Here is a 20,583-nt window from a genome sequence, read left to right on the forward strand (position 1 = left end):
ACCTCCCATGGGGAGTGTTAGATGGAGCATCATCTTGAACTTTCAGAATCCCATTCTCCAAAATGGAGTCCAATACCGCCACCACAACTCCTTTCCGTAAAATGCTCTCCTCCTCCTCGGCACCGACCGTAGGAGAGAAGCTACGAGATAAAGCATTAGCTTTAACATTCTTAGTACCAGGGATATAGGTAACAGAAAAATGAAACCGAGAAAAAAAAAGTGCCCACCTAGCTTGACGGGCATTCAAGCGCTTGGCAGCATCCAGATAGATCAAATTCTTATGATCTATGAAAACCTGAATAGGAAATCTAGCGCCTTCCAAAAAATGACTTCAATGTTCAAACGCAAATTTAATAGCCAGCAACTCCCGATTTTAAACATCATAATTCTGTTCGGTTTCTGAAAATTTTTTCGAAAAGAAAGCACAAGGATGTACTCCACCCCTGTTCTCCTGAGACAAAACTGCTCCGACACCCACCGATGAAGCATCGACCTTGACCAAAAAAGGCTTGGTCTCATCAGGCTGCATAAGGATAGGGGCAGAACTGAACCTCTCTTTGAGATACTTAAACGCTTCAATGGCCTCAGTAGTCCACTGGACCGTATTCGCACCTTTCCTGGTGAGATCGGTTAGAGGCTTAACAATTACAGAAAAATTCTTAATGAATTTCCTGTCATAATTGGCAAAACACAAAAATCTCTGTATAGATTTCAAACCAATAGGGCTAGGCCATTCCTGCACAGCCTGAACCTTCACCGGGTCCATCTCAAAGCCCTCGCTGGAGACAGTGTAGCCCAAAAAACTAATTTTCTGGAAAGCGAACTCACATTTCTCCAGCTTAGCAAAGAGTGAATTATCACTCAATAACTGCAAAACTTCACGTACACTCTGCCAATGGGACTCCAGATCTCGCGAATAAATCAAAATGTCATCTAAATACACAACCACATTCTTACCAATCAAAGGTCTCAGGATGTCATTAATAAGGTTCTGAAAAAATGCAGGTGCATTGGTAAGACCAAAAGGCTTCACCAGATTCTCAAAATGACCTACCAGAGTGTTAAAAGCAGTTTTCCATTCATCACCCTCCTTCACTCGTAACAAATTGTATGCCCCCCGGAGATCACTCTTAGAGAACCACTTGGCCCCCACTAACTGGTTAAACAAGTCAGGAATTAACGGCAATGGGTAGGAATTGCGTACGGTAATCTTATTAATTTCACAAAAAAACAGACATGGACGTAAACCCCCGTCCTTTTTTTTAACAAAGAAAACTCCAACTGCCACAGGCGACTTGGAAGGTCTAATGTGACCAGCAGCCAGGCTAGTCTGTATGTACTCCTCCAAGGCCTTTCTTTCAGGGATAGTCAGATTAAACAATCGACTCTTGGGAAGAGTAGCTCCCGGAACAAACTCAATGGCGCAATCATAATCCCTATGAGGAGGTAAAACTTGTGACTCCTCCTCCGAAAAAACCCTCCAAAAATCTTGAATAGGTACAGGTAATTCCCCTTTTTCCACAGCCGCAATGCGACCATTACAACATTTATCATAGCACTTCGGACTCCAAGACTTTATCATATTAGTAGACCAGTCCAGCAAAGGATTGTGCAGTTTTAACCAAGGCAATCCTAGAATGAACGGAGAGGGTAAATTATTTAATACAACCAAGTCCAAAATTTCTAGGTGAAGTCCATTGATAGTGAGGGGAAAGGCAGCAACCTTGTGAGTAATACATTTCAAGGGAGTGTTATCATTTGCAAACACAGAAATAGGTGATGACAAAGGTTTGGATTTCAATTTAAGTTTTTACAAAAACCCTTTAGCAATCACATTAAGTGTTGAACCACAATCCACAAATACTTGAAATTCAATCAAATTTTCCTACAAAGTAGTACTCCCTGAAAGAAATACTCCTGCAGAACGTAAACAAGCTATACGGGTGTACCTGACCTTTTTTTTTCTTTACTTAAACGAAGCTCACAATACTTAATCAAATGGTCAGCTTTACCACAATAAAGAAACAATCCCTCGGCAAACCTCCGGTCTCTTTCCTGAGAGTGGAGCGACATCGCCCCAACTTCCATCAGTTCTCCGCCATCTGAGCAGATTTTCTGGGGACTAAGACCTGGCATTACAGGAGTCTTTACCTCATTCTGCCTAGATCTCAGCCTCCTATCCACATGAACAGCTAATTGCATGGCATCCTGCAGAGTCTCAGGTGCGGGGAATGCAATTAGCAAATCCTTAACCCTTTCACTCAGACAAGCAAGAAATAGACATTTCAGAGCAGGATCATTCCATTTGACTTCTGAAGCCCATCTTCTAAAGTGTGTGCAATAATTTTCAACATCACCAGACCCCTGATTCAAATGCCTGAGTTCTGCCTCAGCAGATGAGATTCGATCAGGATCGTCATATAATATAAATTCTTCTACCGACCATAAGCATGGATCATTAGGTTGGAGAGAAAAGGCCCACCCTTGTGGTTCATTGCACAAAAGTTACATAATAAAACCAATGTGCTGTGATTCATTCCCAGAGGACCTTGGTCTCAAACGAAAATATAACAAACAAGCATTTTTAAAGGAAAAAAAATCTTGCTGTTTACCATAAAAAACATCAGGCAGTCCTACCTTGGGTTCCACAAAATGCACTCCAGAACAGCTACTCACGTGTTGCTGTAGCTCGGCCACCTCCGGAGACAATCCCTGCAAGCGTTGAGCCAAATCCTGGATGGAAGCCATACTGATTCCCATATTTCTTTCCTTTTAGTTTTTTTTGGGCTGGACTTACTGTTATGATCTGCAACAAGTACTAAGGAAAGAAAGGAGAAAGCTATCCCTACAGTAAGACTAAGCTCAATCCATACAATGTAGCGGGCTGCCTGTTCCTTGTGAACAGACCCGCCTTAGTCCTCGGCTAGTCTGAACGAAGACCTATAGCGTAAAGGAAGGGGTCCCTAAAAGAACTAAGGACTGGAACAAAAATGGGACACCTCCTGAACCGAGAAGGTTGTTTCAGAACACAAAAAGATAAACTGACAAAAAGGTACTAGAGGTCCCAGAAGAACCAAGCAAACTGACAGAGAAAGGCACAGAAGCACCTGGCTAGCAAAACAGTCAAACAACACTGAAGTCCAGCACAACCAAAAGGGCGGAGCTGGAATATATAGGCAGGTGGTCACGTGACCGCAAAATACAAGATGGAAAAAACAAACAGAAGGGTTTTAACACTCAGAATGTCATTGATGAAATTTTGAAAAGATGCAGGAGCGTTAGTAAGCCCAAAAGGCATCACCAAACACTCAAAATGACCTTACGGGGTGTTAAAAGCTGTCTTCCATTCGTTTCTGTCCTTCACCCGCAGCAAATTATATGCCCCACGAAAGTCAATCTTAGAAAACCATTTAGCTCCTGTCAATTGGTTAAACAAATCCGGAATAAGTGGTAATGGGTAAGGATTGCGCACAGTGATCTTATTAATCTCCCAAAAATCCAGACATGGCCTAAGACCCCCATCCTTCTTTTTGACAAAAAAGAACCCAACCGCTACAGGAGACTTAGAGGGTCTTATGTGACCTGCAGCTAAATTAGTCTGAAGGTACTCTTTCAAAGCCTCACTTTCAGGAATTGTCAGATTAAACAACCGACTCTTTGGGAGTTTAGCATCAGGGATGAACTCAATAGTGCAATCGTAATCTCTATGCAGTGCTAAAGCTTTCGACTCCACCTCCGAAAAAACCCTCCAAAAATCCTGAATAGGTTCAGGTAACTCCCCCTTCACAACAGCCACAATGTGAACATTACAACACTTACCATAACACCCCTGACCCCAGGATCTTATGGAACCAGGCGACCAGTCCAGCAAAGGATTATGCACTTTTAACCAGGGCAAGCCCAGGATGATCGGGGAAGGCAATTTAGCAAGAACAAATACAGGTACAGGGAATGCAATGGGCAAATCTTTAACCCTTTCACTCAAGCCTGCCAGAAACTGAAACTTGAGTGCAGGGTCGTTCCACCTGACCTCTGCAGACCATCGACTGAACAGGGTGCAATAACTCTCAGCATCAAGAGAACCCTCTTTGAGACGACTGAGCTCTGCCTCAGCTGATGTAACCTGATCAGGATCATCATACAGGAAACCCATGGCATCAAAAAAATGCATCCACAGACCTCAGACATTGACAGGAAACAAGGAAAACGCCCAGATTTGAGGTTCTTTACGCAATAGAGACATAATAATCCCTACACGCTGTAGTTCACTCCCAGAAGATGTAGGTCTGAGCCGAAAATACAATAAACAAGCGTTTTTAAATGAAAAAAAATCCTGTCGTTTCCCCGAGAAACACTCAGGCAATCCTACCTTAGGTTCTTCATAGTGTTCTGCAGGGTATTTACTCACATACTGCTGAAGACCAGCAACCTCCAGAGTCAACCCTTTCAAGCATTGAGCAAGCTCCTGGATGGTACTCATACTGAAGAAAACCCAGGAAGAGGGAAAAAATATATATATTTTTTTAAACGCGGCTGGACATACTGTTATGTTCTGCAACTAAGAACTAAGGAATAGAAGGGAAAAGCTGTCCCTGCACTGAGAGTCAGCTTCAACCCAATGCTGGGGTGGGTGCCCTATTCCTTGTGAATAGCCCCACCGACACTCCTGCACTGAACTCAAACGAAGACCTGAAGGAAGGGGAAAGGGTGTCCCTGAAAGATCTAAGGACTGTGAGCAAAAACAGGAAACCTCCTAACAGAAAAGTTAGTTGCAGAAATGAAGATTAAAGGGAACAAAACTGGTGGAACAAGAAGTCCCAGGATATCAATTGTTCTAAGCACAAAGAGCTAACAAGGCAACTTAGCCAGAGCACAAGCATAACAACACTGATGTCCAGCAAGGAATGGGAGACAGGTGCTGAGTAATAAAGAGTGAGGAGATCACGTGACCAAGACACCCAGCACCAGAGGAAAAGACTAGAAGCCAGCAAACCACAAAAAGATGGGTGAAAAGTAAAACAACATAGATTCTAACAACAGCTGCCTAGATAGGAGGCTGTGTTTAGGACCCAGTGACTTGGCTGAAGCAGCATCACATCCTCTCTGGAGTCTTGAGGCCTTGTGCCCTGTTGGAGTTCTTCTAAAAGCTAAGTTGTTATTCCCCTGTGTTGTCTTCCCCTTTTATCTTTAGATTGCTAGCGGAGGTTGACTAATGCTCATCTCCTTCCACCCCCAGCTATAGCCTTATGCCAGGTATAGTAGGGCGAGGCACGTGATCGGCGACAGCTGCGGAGGCTATATAGGGACGTTAGGGGGAGACAGGGTGACGCTATTCCAGATTAGGAGGTCACCTCTTCCCCCTTTCCCTAGTGTCTGGGCTCTCTTTCCCCTTCCCCTCTGTGTTGCACTCACACCGGCGGCCATTAATGTATGTGTCCTTTCCCCTGATGACATCGTGTAGACGGTGAAACATGTAGGGAGGACTTGTTTTAACCATTTGCCCTGCTTTGCTTATAAATTATGGCGCTCGGGGTGCCATTGACTGAGGAATAGTAGCAAGAATGGCTCAATATAGTAGCAGAAAATCCCAAATTTACTTTGTTGTTTCTATACTCTTTATTTGTAAATTATTTTCACTTATTCCTGGGATCTCATGGGTGTCTCATTTTTAGTACACTTGGGAAAATAGTTATGTCCTCTAATTATGTATTTCAGCCAATATTATGATCCAAAAAGTATTTCATCATCAAAAAAGCATTAAGGTCATGTGGTTGCAATGCAGGATATATTATAATGCCGCAGGCTACAATGCAAATAGATGTATAGGGCTTTACAAATGAAACTAGCTTCCTTTATTGTATATCATTTGGAAGCAGGAATCAGGAAGCTTTGCCTGCTTTTCTGGAGGTCTCCCCTTTTGGGGGGAGAATAGGCATTAGAAGCAGATTAAAAGTTTAGATTAGGATATGCAATTAAGAAGAGCGAGTAACATATCTGAGCATAGAATATATAGAAAAAATATACAAACACTAAAAAAAGGTTATGGATACAAGAAAAACTACATATATACTGTAACATCTATAACACGTGAACTTTCATTCACTTTGATCAATATGTATTATATTTCCTCCATTTCAGTTTTATTTCTCCTCTAAAACAAACATTCCATTTTTATTGAATGACATTGCCAATTTACTAAACCAATTTAATCATGTTGTTCTTTGTGTAAATTGATCAACATCAAATATCAATTGATATTTTTCTCCCCTTTGAGTAGTAATCGATCAGTGTTTTATCATGCATATTATAACAACTTTTGGCTATTTACTGTAAATGTCTTTATTTAGAGGTCAATTGGGCCTGTCGGGCGCTGAATTATCAAGTGTTCTGGACTCAAAGAAGGTGTAACATAAAATGGTAACAAAATATCTGCTGATATAATTTTTTTTCTTAGTTATTTACTAATGTTTTTTTTCGTGATTTTTAATCCAAACCGCATCATATTTCTGTACAGTAAACAGGTGTCAGATTACCAAACTTTCTGTTATGTAAAACACTGGATAACGCTGAGAGAATCAAATTTGGTGCAAATCAAATTTGTGTTGAATTTTGAGGAATTTGCTGAATTTAGCTAATTCAAATAATTAGCAATTTGTTTTGCTCAAGATCTTAAAAAGCAAAAATTGCAGAATATTGCATCAGACAGATAAGGCTCTTGTGACTTTAAGCACGTCTGGACATGCTTCCCAATAATGCCTTGCAGTTATTATATCACATGGTATAGCACAGCCAATAAGGAGGGACTATCATAGCCTGTATAAAAGCCAAAGCAGGAAATGTAGCAGCTAATTTGTGGTGAATGTGGATAGCGAAAGAACGTCACAGCTCACAGATTGGCCATAGAGATAGGGAGAGAAAGCTATAAAAAAGTGAACAAATTTTACAGATAGGGTGTGACAACACACCAGTGAAAAAGAGTTACCATCCACTTACCCTTAGGCATATATGTTAAAGTTATTTTCACATTACTAAGATAGTGTTTGTATTAAAGAGCTTGAAAGTGGTTAGATATAGGAGGCCACAGAGTATCAAATTTGTCTTTTCCTGGACAATTGGAGTACTTTTTTTGGAAAAATTCAGTGCAGCTGGCGACTTTGAATTTCATAAGATTCATTCATCTCTAATGCTGGATGAATGAGTTTCACAGTAACAGGTTGTCAGAAGATTTTTTCAACTCTTGCAAACTCTTAAGTTCTGTTGTCTCCTTCGTTCCAATAAAGAGTTTGAAAAAGTGCTTCTTAAATTCTCCAAGTCCTGAAAAGGAATTAAGGGAAGGAAGAAACTAAACAGAGTCCGACATTAATCCAAAATGACTGCAGAAAGAAACCTTTAATAATGTGCAGAGAAAAAAAATAAAATTGTGTTGTTTGTAAGAGATGGAACAAGTCATTAATCAATGCTCCCCGCTGAGCGATGACTTGAAGAGATATATCACCTGCCACCAGCTACCCTCTTCTTTCTTTTCTTTTCACCAAGCAAATATCTTGCATTCTTTTAGATACTGGACTAGAGGTTTTCAATTATTTAAAGAGACTCCAACCCCTATAAGTTTTTGTTGTCCTAACATTTAAACTGGAGAAATACTTTAAGACATGACAGATATAATATTTTTGCAGATTGCATATTATTATACTTTCAAGTAACTTTTCAGAATGAACTGTGATGTGTGCGTACATGAAGAATAACATTTCTTGCCATTATGTGTTTTCTATTTTATATTTTTCCCCACTTTTACCCTCTGCAGCCTCTTTTTTTAATTCACATATAACTCTGATACTCAGCACAGTACATTGAGAGATGTATTCCTGCTCTTCATTCCTTAGCACATAGACAGAAGCCACAGTTTGGAGACAATTATACAGCAGTTCTGAGCAGTATAAATGTGATTCCAGGTCTGGAGTGAGGTAAAAGACTTGTTAGAAAGCTCAGCATGATCTTTCTGTGTCTCTCTCTACCTGTTTTATCACTTTGCTTTTCAATTCTCACTCTTCCTCCCCTCACCATAGACATCAATATGTTGTGTAACCTGATACCTCAAGTGCTTGCAATCCATCTTGTCTTGAGCACCACAGAGTTGAGTTGTTGTTTTTTTTCATAGTGGATGATGAGTTTAGGAGGTAACGGTGATGGGAAGAAGAGACTCAAAAGTAGAGAAAGTATCAGAATTTTCTGATATATTACAAAGTTTATATATATTCGCTTGTACTATTGATTTATGCAAGGTTTGTTGTTAGTTAATTTCCCCCTTAAGTCTATCTGGATCCTCCACAATTCAGTACATTGCTGTTATTATACCTATTGGTTCTCAGTCAGAGAGGTTTGCTTTTTGCTCCATGATACTTTTTCTATAGTGCTATGCTTGTGGGGGTATGTAGCTATGTCAAGGAGGCTTCTCCAAGTGATAACAGGGGCACTGTTGGGTTGCAGGTAATGTGTTGTGAAGCTGCTAATTTCCATATTTTCCTCCAAACAGCTGTAAAATAGAGACTCATTTAGAGTTTAGTGGCATATAAACTTAACATGTTATTAAAACAATTACTGAACCTGATGTCACATCAGTGAAAAGACAGGAGTTTGCTAACGTGATGGAAAGAAAATCTTCAAAATCAACATTTCTGAACCTTGGGAATAAAATAACAGAATCTTCTTTACTGTATAAGAAAAATAGATTAAAAAAAACCTTTGCAATGGAAAAGGTTCACATGATAACCATGAAATTCTGACGCACTTCTAGGATAACAATAACGCTCTTACCCATAGTATTACAATAGGAAGGGTAGAGCTTTCTGTCAGTGTCAGAGCAAAAATGAAAAGTGGAACTTCTTAGACCAGAACACTGCTACTGAAATGAAGACAAGTGTGCAGATTTCATAAAGAAGATCTGTCACCAGATTTCTCAATACAAGCCACATGCATCATTAAAAAGATCTCTTGGATTTAAAGAGCTTGTTCACTTCTTTTATATTGATCACCTATCCTTAGGATAGGTCATCAATGTCTGATCGGCCGAGGTCCGACACCCAGCACACCCGTCAATCTGCTGTCATTGGTGTTGGAGGCGGCTGCCACCGGCTGGAGGTACTCACTTGCTGAGCTGCACCATCTGCATAGTGGCCGGGGTTTGGTACTGCATATCCGCCTCCTATTCAAATCAATAGGAGGAGGATGTGTAGTACCCTGCGGTGGTCACTACAAGTAAACGGAAAAGCTCATGAAGTGAGTACTTCCAGCCGGTGGCCACTGCCGACACCGATAACAGCTGATTGGTGAGAGTGACGGTTTCGGACCCCGGCTAATCTGACATTGATGACCTAATCTAAGGATAGGTGATCAATATAAAAGAAGTGGACAATCTCTTTAATGAGGCTGGTATACCTAATCTGAGTCCCCTGATTTACAATAAGGAAAATGGTAGAACAATCCTTCAACAGTGAATGATCCTAGTTCATACAATTACATACCCATTCGAGAAACATGAGTACATTAGTTACATTGGATGAAGCTGATCCAAGGTAAATACTAATATAATCAATATAATCATAATTTTTTGCATTTTAATGTAACCGTCAGTTAAATATCAAAATTGTAGACCTCTGCTAAATAATCATTACCAAAGAGACATGTGTAGCAACAGTTATATTCTTGGTAGTGCCAGAATAGCAGTGAACCTCTTGTCTTAAATTGGTTGTTCGGCTACTTTCACACTGAGTTTTTTTTCCAGGAGTTAAAAAAACCCAAGTTTTCAAGCAGCAACAGCTTAAAGAAACTCTACTTTTTGGGGGGAGTTTTGGAGGAGTTTTTCTTTTTCTCAAACATATCCTGGAATAGTTTTAAAGAGTTTTGGAGAAGTTTTTCTGCCTGAATCCATGGACACTCCACAGTCATTTGTGATATAGAAAACTTGCAAAAAAAGATATACGATGTATAATCCCACAATATAAAAATATAAATCTTTATTAAATATATATGAATAAAAATCCATGAAATTACATACAGAGTATGAAAACACAAAAAGTCATGTGCACGATTGAAAAAACAAGGGACACCACAAAAATCCCCAATAGGTATAACCCAACAACAATTAAATGGAAGTACTAGATGAGATCATGTGACAAAGTCATCAATTTATATAGTTATTTATATCAAAAAGGGACAATTCCCAAAAACATGATTATCAATTAATGTGTAAGTTTTTATGGCTGATAGGTGAATTACCAAGGGAAACTAACGCAGGCAAGAGATAAACCTAGGGCTAGTTTGGACAAGGCTCAAGATCATATAAATTGTACTGAAGAAAGTGCTAAGTACACCAGTATGTGCGAAGTTTATTTAGTCAGAGCACATGTTCCTGTACGGTAGGGGCTACACAATCTAGGCAGCATATATAAGATAGATTACATTAACACACATCGATACCTTGGTATAAAGTACCAGCAGAGGGCCAGAGGATAGGTGTCCACCCCAACGCGCGTTTCGGCGAGCCTTCTTCTACATTCTGTTTATCTCTATGCCTGATGATACCATCTGCTTATCTCCATGCTTGGTGATACCATCTGTATTTTGTGGGCTATAATTGATTTTGCCCTATATTGACACTTGTCTACCACTTGTGGGCTTTATGGCTTCTCTCTATATGATCTATTGACATATTTATAGATATATACTTTCATGGCATTTTGACTATATTTTTCTATGCTGAATACTTTAAGGTGTGTACTTGTTATCCACTAATGCTTATTAGATGAATGAATTTTGGATACTGATCCTTTTACTTATTTATTTATTTAATTCTTCATATATTTATTACTGGGTTCATTGATATGATCTCCTTTTGTTAGTCTTGTTAAACAGAATAAATGATTGATTATCCTTGTTACTAGCACTGCAGGCACCTTCATTGGTTCACTTCCCCTTTATGTATGTTTTTATAAATTTCTTTTAAATAATTTAATAAAAGTTCCAAACCTTTTTATCAAACTTGTGCATCTATACTTCTTTGACGTGATTGGGTGTTTGTTGAATAGAAGTATTGTACCAAATAGGCTTTTCACTTCTTGGACTAACAGATAAGATCCAGTAGGTTTTTTCATCCAGAATTTACTTTTCAAAAGAATATAAAATATAGAATAGCAAGATACAACGCGTTTCGACTCATTGCAGAGTCTTCCTCAGGTATAATTTTATAACCTCAAGGAGAAATATGTTACTTGCAAAAATTATACAGATTGATAAATTTGAATGTTCAGTGGGATTTACATCTAATGAAACTGATCTAGATACTAAAAAGAAGATCAATACTTTGTTTTTTAATTTTGAAAAAGCTATGAAATTGGAAATTAGACATCAGCTTGATGCGGAATTTTTAAATATATGTTTAGACAAGAATATTATCCCTAAAGGTTTGGAGATTCATTTTGACAGTTCATTCCCTGAAGATCTAGAATTTTCAGAGAACTGGAGAAAGATTATAGATAATTGTTCTTATAATTTAATGTCTTTATTGATACAGAAAAGGAAAATACTTGCTCAAAATGGTGCAGAAAACTGTGAGAAATTACTGATTGAACTGAACGAATTCAATCACTCTTATTTTAATATAGTGAATTCTGATGCAAATGGGAATTTACAGAGATTTGAGAATAATCTAATGGAATATAAAACTAAAAAACTTAGGAGAGACATGTACCCTAACAATAAGATTCTTAACTACTCTAAAAAAAACAGGAAGTAAATTTAAAACAGAATCCAATTGGAAACATTTATCCATCTAAAATTATTAAAGAAAAACAGTTATGCAAAAGAAACTTTAAAGATGGAAATACTAATGAAAACAATATCTCAAAAAAACAGAGAAAAACAATAGACACGGTATGTACTTTTTATAATTCTAAACTTGCGATGAATATGCATATCTCAAATAATCCTCGGGAAAATCCGTCAATCTCTATTCAGAATAAGACCTCTAGGGGAAGCAATGTAGGATCCTTGAATAATAAACAACCACCCTGTCAGTCGACACCCAGCAGTGGAAAAGATTCTTTACATACAGAGATAATAATCCCCAGCAATACTATTTCCAGCGCTGATTTTTCACCAATTCAGATAGAAGTCAATGCAGAAATGCATAATCCTCCAATATCAAATTTCAGTCTTTCACCCTTTAAAATACCTACAAATATAGCGACCAAAAAAGCTAAAACACAGACCAATCCTTGTGTGTTAGAAAATAGTCATAATCAAGAAATTATTGAGTGTGTAGTTTATTTTGACAATTCAGATTTGACAAATATAACAACACATAGTGTAGAAGATGCTCCTCAACCCTTTGTAACTGTGATCCAAGCCCCCACACCTTCCCCCTCCTCTACAGCTTCTCACATTTCTTTTTTAGAGATTGGACCTCTCCAACCTCCACCATAACTAGAGACACTGATTCCTCCCCTAATCAGTTTCACCTCTGTAGCCCCTATCATGCTACCCTCCTCACAACAGCAGATAACCCATTTTTTTTCCGTCAATTACACCCGAAAACAACAACAAAAAAAGAAAAGGGGGTCCAGAGGTGCAAGGGCAGGCAGGAAATTTTTTAAAAAAATTACTAATAAACCCCTCCTCCCAAAATCCGATAGAAGAGTTAACAATGAAAAAATAAAAATCTTCAACTTATCGGAATACAAACTAAATGAAAATGAAAAAACCCTTCTTGAAAAAGGACTGAATTTCTGTCCACATCAGCAAGTAAATAATTTTGATCTATACATTGATCTTAACAAATTTATAAGACGCATTACTCTACATCAGGGGTCCTCAAACTTTTTAAACAGGGGGCCAGTTGGAGGGCCGGAATATAGTTTTTTTTAAAAAACTATGAACAAATTCCTATGCACACTGCACATATCTTATTTTGAAGTAAAAAAAAACAATACAAGAACAAATACAATATTTAAAATGAAGAACAAGTAAAGTTAAATCAACCGGTATTTCAATAGGTAGGTAACTGTACTCAATAGGCAGCATAGGTCCCCAATAGGCAGGTAAATGTACCCAATAGGCAGGTAAATGTCCCCAATAGGCAGGTAAATATCCCCAATAGGCAGCATAGGTCCCCAATAGGCAGCATAGGTCTCCAATAGGCAGCATAGGTCCTCAATGGGCAGGTAAATGTTCCCAATAGGCAGGCTGTTTCCCCCTTATAATGCCATATGCAGGCTGTTCCCCCCTTATAATGCCCCATGCTGGATGCCACCCCCCATATAATGCCCCATGCAGGATGTCCCTTTCTCACACCATATAATGCCCCATGCAAGATATCACTCCCCTGTCTTTATAATGCCCCATGCAGGATGTCCCTTTCCCCCCCATATAATGCCCCATGCAGGATGTCACCCCCCATATCATGCCCCATGCAGGATGTCACCCCCCATATAATGCCCCATGCAGGATGTCACCCCCCCATATAATGCCCCATGCAGGATATCACTCCCCTGTCTTTATAATGCCCCATGCAGCATGTCACCCCCCCAAATAATGCCCCATGCAGCATGTCAACCCTCCATATAATGCCCCATGCAGCATGTCACCCCCCATATAATGCCCCATGCAGCATGTCACCCCCCCCCATATAATACCACATGCAGGATGTCACCCCCCCATATTATGCCCCATGCAGCATGTCACCCCCCATATTATGCCCCATGCAGCATGTCACCCCCCCCATATTATGCCCCATGCAGGATGTCCCTTTCCCCCATATCATGCCCCATGCAGGATGTCACCCCCCCATATTATACCCCATGCAGGATGTCACCCCCCCATATTATACCCCTTGCAGGATGTCACCCTCCATATAATGACCTATGCCTCCATACATTAAAAAAAAAAAAAAAAATCCAATACTCACCTCACTTCTCACTTGCTGCCGCTGCTCTGGTCTGGACTCCAGCGTCGCGGCGGCGTTGTCCCGCTCTGCGCTGCCTGTGACAGCACTCGGGAGGGCGCGGTGTAAAGACGTCACCGCGCCCTCTGACCTGAGAAGTCACAGGAAGCGCAGAGCACGGAAGACAGCGGATCTGCAGAGGCACGGGGAGAGGTAAGTATCCGCCTGCCGGGGCCCTGAGCAAGCGGGGGGAAGGGCGGGCAATGGCACCGCTCTCCTCTCCTCCGCCCATAGCCCGGCAGGCCGGATGAAAGTCCTCCGCGGGCCGTATTTTGAGGACCCCTGCTCTACATAGACATTTTGCGATTAAGAAAAACATAAAAGAAAACATTTTTAAACCAACAAAAATATCCCAAAATTCTCTAAATGATTCTAAATTGGAAAAAAAATATGACGGAAATATACATCTTATGGTTAAAAGTAGATCCAATTTTACCCCAATCCATCATAGAGGAAGTTATATTGAGACTTTCCTTTCACTAGTAGGGGATGAATTCCGTAAAATAAAAAATAAGAAAAAACAGTTGCAAAATAAAAAATATCCTTCAGCAAAAAATCTGAAAGTAAGATCTAATATTTCACAAAAAGAAAAATGTGCTTTAAAAACACTAAAAAATAACAATTCTATCGTAATCAGAGAAGCTGATAAAGGGGGGGGATAGTAATTCAAGATTGAGGGGTGTATCTTAAAGAAGCATATAGAATACTGTCAGATACAAAATATTATAATAAATTATATATAGATCCCTCAAAAGATATTTCTAAAGAATACCATCTAATTATAAATACCGCCTATGAAAAGGGAATTATTGACAAAAGAGAAAAGCAGTTTCTTACAAATAAAGAATTTTCCCAAGCTTTTTTTTTATCATTTGCCCAAAATGCATAAAGACCCAATTAATCCGCCAGGTCGCCCCATTATAGCAGGTATTAATTCGCTTACCAGTTATTTGTCCAATTATATTGATCTCCATCTACAAAATTTAGTGAAAGAACTTCCATCATATCTACGTGATTCTACCCAACTAATAGAAGAATTACAGAATATATATTGGGAAGAAGGGTATTGGTTTATATCTCTTGATGTAACAGCACTATACTCAAATATAGATCATCAATTGGGTATATCGGCAACCAGATATTACTTGGAAACACACACTAATATGCCACAAGGACAGATACAATTCATTGTGCTAGGTCTGGAATTCATTCTAAAGAGAAATATGTTTGAATTTCAGGGCCAGCTATACATTCAGAGACTCGGTACCGCGATGGGGACTCGGGTCGCGCCCAGTTTCGCAAATTTATTTATGGGGCGATTCGAGTCCCTATCAGCTCTGACAAAAGCTACTTATATAAAAAACATCATTTTGTACCGTAGGTATATTGATGATTTAGTCATCTTGTGGAAGGGTGATCAGAAAACGGCAGAACAACTTGTTCATGAACTGAATCATAACACATGGGGTATTAATTTTTCATGTAGTATGAGTACAAACAAAATTAATTTTTTAGACTTAGAAATCAGTTTAAAAAAAACTCAATAATAACAAAAACATTTTTTAAGCCAGTAGATTCAAATGGATATCTGGAATTCAACAGTGCACATTTTCACAAATGGAAAAAAAAATATTCCCTATAGCCAATTTCTACGTATAAGGAAAAATAATACACTATTAGAGGATTATAATACACAAGCAAAAATCCTCATAGACAGGTTTAAAATAAAAAAATACCCGAAAAAAATTATTTCTGCAGCATATGAAATCAATAGGAAGAAAACACAGAAAGATTGCCTTTTGGCTATGAGTAATAAGGTAAAACCAGAAATAGATATCTCCTCACTAGAGAATAAATATTAATTAAATTTTATTACAGCTTTTAATAAGGAAAATGCCAGTATTAGAAAAATACTTGGCAAACATTGGCATATTCTGCAACAAGATCCTCTTCTAAGAGAATCCCTACCTGACCATCCGGGGATTACCTTTCGAAGGGGAAAAACCATTCGGAATCTGATAGCTCCTAGCCGACTTAAAAATATTCCTATTCAATTTGAACAAAGAGGAACTAATACAGCTAAAACAGTGGGAGTATTTAAATGTAGAAAGAAACTCTGCTGTTGCTGTAGATGTATTACACATGGCTGTAAGGAGATTATATCTTACAGTACAGGTGAAAAGTTTTTAATTAAACAACATCTTTCTTGTCAAACAGACTATGTTATATACATTATCACTTGCAATTGCGGCCTACAATATGTAGGTCGTACTACTAGAAAACTTCAAAACCGCCTTAGTGGACATCGCTATAACGCTAAAACAGGACTTTTAACACACAGCCTATCACGTCATTTATTGCATAGCCACGGAGGGAAATTGGAAGTACAAATAACTCCTGTAGAACATATACCAGCCTCTACTCAGAATAGAATGCAAATATTAAATAGAAAAGAATCCTTCTGGATTTATCATATGCGGTGTTTACATCCAGATGGTTTAAATGATAGAATAGAATATGTATGATCTTTTCTTCTTTTTTTTTTTATTATTTATATTTTTAAATATGTTGGTATTTTTTAACTGTTTTTACTAGAGCAGATACAAATTCAGACTGCCACACCAATTATTCGCACAAACTTGTTCAATTAACGTGATTAAGGAACCAGGCGGGTCACTATTTCACCTTTTCAGTTTAGAGGTGTATTTAAGGAAGGGTAGTTCTAGATATATGATTATAAAATTATACCTGAGGAAGACTCTGCAATGAGTCGAAACGTGTTGTATCTTGCTATTGTATATTTTATATTCTTTTGAAAAATAAATTCTGGATGAAAAAACCTACTGGATCTTATCTGGAAGCGCCGCAATACCTTAACCAGAACACACCTATTTGATCATCTGCGGAGTATAATGCAGGCTCAGTTCCGGAGCTCGCTCCATACACCGGCACCCTGACTGTGACGTAAAGTTATGTAATATATGCAGTTTGTATTGGGAAATCTGGTGACAGTCCGCTACTAAAATGACTAATAGATGATATATCAATGTATTTATTGTCAGACAATCACTTCCTAAAATAATTCTTGCTGCTGGTAAATGTCATCTATAAGTCATAGTCTGTCAGGCACTTCAGGTGTCCTGCTAGTTGTTAAATCTGAGAGCTTGCAGTCCATCACACGGTTGAGCCACAGATGCATCTATCTCTTTTATGCGCTAGTTGTAAACCAGCTGTGTGATTATCTTTTCTCCTAGCAGCAGGCGACTTCTCCAGCCCCCACCGTTCTGATGCTTCCATTATCCAAGAACAGGTTGTTTTAAGGTTTCTACCTCTTAGAGCAGGCCAATCTGACACCAATACTTTTATATAATCTTACAAGCACTAAATGCTTCTGGTGTCTATATTTTGTCAGAAACGCAAGAACGTGGGGAATTCTCAGGAGAATAAAGTGGGTCTGCAGATGAAGATCGGCTACCTACGGGTTATCAATTCTCAATATAGTTTCACCTTTCTCCATGTTTACCTCTCACCACCTCTGAAGTGTCTGTACATAGGACTACATCTGCGGCACGTGAAGAAGGCAGCGTGACGTTCTGCACATTTCACTTCAGTAACAAGTCAGATTTTAATGTAATATGGTTCACAGCTACTTAATGCACTCACAGAGCCCTGAGTAATGAGGCTGCGAAATACAAAACATCAATGAAGAACTGAATACATAACAGATGGAAGTTACAGAGGCATTGCATTAAGTACAAGTCACATAAAAAGCGCCAGCAGGGACCAATGAACAGGTAATGTAGGTGCAATGTATAAAAGGCAAAATGAAACAGTCGCACTAACAGAGTATCATTTTTTTTTAGGCATTTTATGGCATAGGCATTACAGGTTGAACTTTTTGCAAGATTTTATACATTTTTTAGACCAAATGCGTAGGTGAGGGCATGTCACTATTAATCTGGGTCATATCAGGTAAACGTGTTTTGTTTCTTTATCTTATTAAAAAAAAAAAAACAAGCATCTCATTATATTGAAGAACAAAATTGGATTTAAGTTACAGACTGGATGTTTTCTCCTATGAAAATTCTGTGGAAGTCTTAGCTTTCTGCTTGTGAGAAACCCTGAACCCAGATTTATAGGCAAGATTGGCAGGGATTTCCTAAAATATGGATCACGGGACCTGTATCTAAATTTAAATGGATTTCAGGTGGCTGATTAATAAAATACCAGACATATTAGTTAAGAGAAATGTTATGTCTTATTTTGGGGTGTCCCAGCTAGACCAAAATATCCAACTGGATGGGACACCCTTCTACAAACTTCCACTGTACTATTCTATTTTCTTGAAAGAGATCTGCTAATCTCTCTAACGTTGCTGCTACATATTATGAACAGAAAACAAGGAAGTGTCAGGTCCTTTTCCATTTAACTTTTTATTCAATATTTTTTAGCAGTTATATATATATATATATATATATATTTATCTTCTGTAGAAATAATCGCTCCTAGATATTTTATATATTTATGACACTTGAATCTAAAATGATCCTGAAGGGCTCCAAATTCCTGATGAGGCACCGACAAGTTTAGTGCTTTGCATTTAGATGAATTAAAGAAGCACTCATCATACTATATAGCACTGTGTACGATTGCTCATTTTGCCCTTCTACCCAGTTAATGATGATACCCAGTTGATGAGGGAACAACTGGGAGGGGAATGAGTCATACAGGTCAAAGCGACTTCCTGATTCTACATAGAGCAGAGAAAAGAGAAGAATTAGCTGGGTAGAAAGGCTAAATGAGCAATTGTAAGTACATGCCCAAATTCCTTTAATGCTCTAAACAGAGCTGGTAGTGAAGTTGCAGGCTTAGATATATCTACTAACAATTTATGGGCATGGTGGTTTAGCGGTTAGCACTGAGGTCCTTGATTAGGATCCCTCCAAGGACAACATCTGCAAGGAGTTTGTATGTTCTCCCCATGTTTGCGTGGGTTTCCTCCAGGTTCTCCGGTTTCCTCCCACACTCGAAAGACATACTGATAGGGAATTTGGATTGTAAATCCCTATGGGGACAGCAATCCTGATGTCTGTAAAGCGCTGTGGAATTAATGGCGCTATATAAGTCTATAAAATAAAAAGAAGAAGATAATTTGTATTTCTTGTTACCCATCTTCAAATATGCAATTTCACTATTTCCCCTGATTGCATTAAACAATTCTCCATAGCCAATATAAGTGGTGGCCAAAAGTATTGGCACCCCTGTAATTCTGTCAGATAATACTCAGTTTCTTCCTGAAAATGATTGCAATCACAAATTCTTTGGTATTATTATCTTCATTTAATTTGTCTTCAATGAAAAAACACAAAAAGAATTGTCCTAAAGCCAAATTGGATACAATTCCACACCAAACCTAAAAAAGGGGGTAGACAAAACTATTGGCACTGTTTGAAAAATCATGTGATGCTTCTCTAATTCGTGTAATTAACAGCACCTGTAACTTACCTGTGGCACCTAACAGGTGTTGGCAATAACTAAATCACACTTGCAGCCAGTTAACATGGATTAAAGTTGACTCAACCTCTGTCCTGTGTCCTTGTGTGTACCATATTGATCATGGAGAAAAGAAAGAAGACCAAAGAACTGTCTGAGGACTTGAGAAACCAAATTGTGAGGAAGCATGAGCAATCTCAAGGCTACAAGTCCATCTCCAAAGACCTGAATGTTCCTGTGTCTTCCGTGCGCAGTTTCATCAAGAAGTTTAAAGCCCATGGCACTGTGGCTAACCTCCCTAGATGTGGACGGAAAAGAAAAATTGACGAGAGATTACAAAGCAAGATTGTGCGGATGGTGGATAAAGAACCTCGACTAACATCCAAACAAGTTCAAGCTGCCCTGCAGTGTACAACAGTGTCAACCCGTACTATCCATCGGCGTCTGAATGAAAAGGGACTGTATGGTAGGATACCCAGGAAGACCCCACTTCTTACCCCGAGACATAAAAAAACCAGGCTGGAGTTTGCCAAAACTTACCTGAGAAAGCCTAAAACGTTTTGGAAGAATGTTCTCTGGTCAGATGAGACAAAAGTAGAGCTTTTGGGGAAAAAGCATCAACATAGAGTGTACAGGAAAAAAAAGAGGCATTCAAAGAAAAGAACACGGTCCCTACAGTCAAACATGGCAGAGGTTCCCTTATGTTTTGGGGTTGCTTTGCTGCCTCTGGCACTGGACTGCTTGACCGTGTGCATGGCATTATGAAGTCTGAAGACTACCAACAAATTTTGCAGCATAATGTAGGGCCCAGTGTGAGAAAGCTGGGTCTCCCTCAGAGGTAATGGGTCTTCCAGCAGGACAATGACCCAAAACACACTTCCAAAAGCACTATAAAATGGTTTGAGAGAAAGCACTGGAGACTTCTAAGGTGGCCAGCAATGAGTCCAGACCTTAATCCCATAGAACACCTGTGGAGAGATCTCAAAATGGCAGTTTGGAGAAGGCACACTTCAAATTTCAGGGACCCGGAGCAGTTTGCCAAAGAAGAATGGTCTACAATTCCAGCAGAGCATTGTAAGAAAGTCATTGATGGT

This window comes from Phyllobates terribilis, unplaced genomic scaffold, assembly GCF_046119375.1.
Source record: "Phyllobates terribilis strain yellow unplaced genomic scaffold, ASM4611937v1 Scaffold_5__5_contigs__length_657084704, whole genome shotgun sequence".
NCBI lineage: Eukaryota > Metazoa > Chordata > Amphibia > Anura > Dendrobatidae > Phyllobates > Phyllobates terribilis.